The 3,250-nt window shown below is 43.8% G+C and overlaps 1 protein-coding gene across 1 annotated transcript in view; it reads right to left on the bottom strand.

Annotated features, from left to right (window-relative positions):
- The window catches only part of bcar3 (BCAR3 adaptor protein, NSP family member), a 47,752-nt gene extending 45,550 nt beyond the window's left edge, over positions 1–2,202 (bottom strand). The window contains exon 1 of the mRNA XM_071538012.1: positions 2,073–2,202. The gene's annotated coding sequence lies outside the window, so the exon portion shown is untranslated. The remainder of the gene's footprint in view (positions 1–2,072) is intronic.
- Between the last annotated feature and the right edge of the window lie 1,048 nt (positions 2,203–3,250).

Consider the following 3,250-nt stretch of genomic DNA (forward strand, 5'->3'; position numbering starts at 1 on the left):
CTCTCTCTCTCTCTCTCTCTCTCACACACACACACACACACACCTACCACCGGTGTATGTGAATGTGTGTGTTTATTCTGTATGTCTGAAGCAAAGGGTAGAGGTTGTGTACAGTGGCTGATTCCCTGACTGTCACCTAGTCAACCAGTGAGTCAGTCAGTCAGAAGTCAAGTAGTCAGTAAGTCAACCAGTCAGTTAGTAAGTCCTCCAGTCCAGTGATTCTCAACCTTTTTCACATCAAGGACCCCAAATGTAGTCCACATTAGGGCCACAGACCCCCATTTGATGACATTTTGTCTCTCAGACCCAAATCTGAGAATATTTTTATTGTTAGATATGATTTTGTCCAGAATTCCATGACTATCTGTATTGTAGGTAGAGAGATAACAGAGAAACTATGATCAAAACAGTCATTCTTCTACATTCTCTAATTGTGTTCACTTCTTGTAAATGAAATAACGCTGAAGTTTAACAATTCATCAATTTGCCTGGGGACCCCCTGGAACCCCCTCAAGGACCCCTTGGTGGTCCCCGGACCCCACGTTGAGAACCACCGTTCTAGTCAACCAGTGAGTCAGTCAGTCAGTCAGTCAGTATCTCTGGCTCTGTAAAGACCAGCAGGTCACACAGTGCTGCTGGCTGGCCTTGCAGAGGAAACACAACAACCACTGGCACTGCGCTAATGCAACCGCCACATGCCACTGAGACAAACAGCACAGCACCACACACACACACACACACACACACACACACACAGCGCTGACACTGGCAGCACAGGGGCCGCCGCACATCACACAGACACACATCAGCATTATTAAAAGTCTGAATCTCACACCGGGTCACTTCGGGCACGACACTGACTAACGTCTGAAACAACATGCGGCGTGTGTTTATCCACCAAACACACACACACACACACACACACACACACACACACACGCCAGCGTCCCGCACACGCAAGCTGTCATCTCCAGGGTGGCATAACGAGCCTGGAGCGTACAGTTAGAGCTTAAAGTTATAGGTTAGAAATATCAATGACTATGCACTGCTGTTTCCAATTACATACTTTATCATCTAAATGTGGTCTGAAAGGATAAAATGTTTGTTGGCTGCAGAAAATGTGCATTAAGTACACTGCTTTGACAATATTGCCTCTCATAAACAATCACACCATTAAAGTCACTTGTATTTTCAATGTATTGTTCCCACTTTTCTTCTCTACTTTTCTATTTTTCTCTATATTTTGGCTACTTTTTCACTCTTTTTGCACTACTTTCGCATTATTTGCACTGTCTATTGTTGTATATTATCTTCATTATCTTTATTCTATGTTAGTAGCTATTTCCTCTATTTCTTTATTACCTTGTACTTGATATACTTTACTTCCAAGGGGATCAATAAAGTGCTATCTTATCTTATCTTATCTTATATGCAGCACAAATACATTTCAATCGAGGCATATATACTGTATTTGAGGAATATGTATTTTAACAAGGATGCCTTGCAAATGGAACAAAGTCAAACTGAGGAACAAACGTACTGGGAAAAGAATACAGATGGTCTTCTTATCTGTATTTCTACTTCTTCCAATCATGTCCCGTGACTTTTAGGGTTGTCCACAGCTATAAAGAACACAGTCCCGGGGACCACAGCTACGCCCGGCGCCTTGGGACGGCAACTTGTTGCTCAAACGTCCCCGAGCAAAATCTAACCCACCGCAACCCGTAAACAAGCAAGCCAGAGGGAGGGATAGAAGGACAGGACTAGAGAGAGAGAGAGAGAGAGAGAGAGAGAGAGAGAGACAGAGAGAGAGAGATAAAGAACAGGGGGAGTGTAGTGATAGTAAATTCACAGAAGCCTACGAGAAGTGAGACAATAGATGTTGCTCTGGTTGTTGAGTTGTAGATGTGCAAACAACCATAAAAAAAACACACAGATGAATAAATTAAATAGAGGGAATAAATGTTTGAAACAGCAAATATTCAGAGGAAAGATAACTGTCATGCACATTCCTACACACACACACTGTACATCACACACACACATATATAAATACACATACTCATTCCTACCTGCCTGTGTGAGCACTTCCCTCTTTCTCTCTCTCTCTCTTTCCTCTTCGTATCTGTCTTATCTTCTTACACACTATTATTGCGCTTATTTCTTGCCATAGTTTGCTTGACTGACTGACTGACTGACTGGAAGGCTGACTGACTAGCTGACTGGCTGACCGGCTGGAAGACTAAACTCACACTCCTACAGGCAGGCAACAACAAGTAGCCCTGCCCCTCTCTCTCTCTCTCTCTCTCTCTCTCTCTCTTTCTCTCTGGGGAGTGATTTGCGAGCGCCCCAGCCCTCCTTCTTAGCCTACTGTGTTGGGAGGAGTTTCTTTCTTTCTTTTTTTTTTTTTTTTTTTTAAAGCCGAGTCCTGTCCCCCCCCTCCCCCCCTCCCAGTGTTGAAAAAACTCCCCTCTCTCCTCTGCCCTCCTCTCATCTCCTCTCCTCTGTGTTCTCTGCACAGCCTCATATTTCATGCTCTAAGTCTTTTTTGTTCCTCTAACACCAACACCCCCCCCACCCCCCACCACACACACACACACACACACACACACACACACCAACCCCGTCCTCTTGGCTGTTCGGTGCTTGGAGAAGATTTAGGTGTGAGTTAATGTTGCTATTTGCGGAGTGTGGGATTAAAAAAGAAAGAAAAAAAAAAAACTTGAGGTGCACTTGTCATGATGCTTCACCAAGAATGGATGTGCCGCTTGGAAGAGATAAAAAACGAATAGATTCACTTGTTAACTTAAAGCATAAATCAGCTCAGTGTGTGGTTGTTTTTTTCAGGGTTTAAAATTAATTTTTATCACAGCTAAACTAAAATATGGAAGGAATGTTGGCGAAAACGATCAGATTTCAAATGAAACAAGTAGAAGAACGCTGCATGTGTCATTACACCATTAAATCAGGTATGAGGTCATGTTGGGCTTCTTGTGTGTGTGTGTGTGTGTGTGTGTGTGTGTGTGTGTGTTAGTGTTGGCTGGCCCTCAGGACAACACTCTCTCCTGTCTTTGTCCTCCTGTTCCTCTGCATTGTCTACAGATGATAACACCCAGACACGTGCATGTGTGTGTGTGTGTGTGTGTGTATGTGCGTGTGTGTGTCGGTGTGTGTGTGTGTGTGTGTGAGTGTGTGTGTGTGTGAGAGTTTCCTTCCAGACAATACAAGTAGACCATCCTGCCACTATGAA

The sequence above is a fragment of the Centroberyx affinis genome, unplaced genomic scaffold (genome assembly GCF_046629955.1).
Source record: "Centroberyx affinis isolate AG114_WGS23_722 - 3 ecotype Tasmania unplaced genomic scaffold, CSIRO-AGI_Caff_v1 ptg003182l_1, whole genome shotgun sequence".
Lineage (NCBI taxonomy): Eukaryota > Metazoa > Chordata > Actinopteri > Beryciformes > Berycidae > Centroberyx > Centroberyx affinis.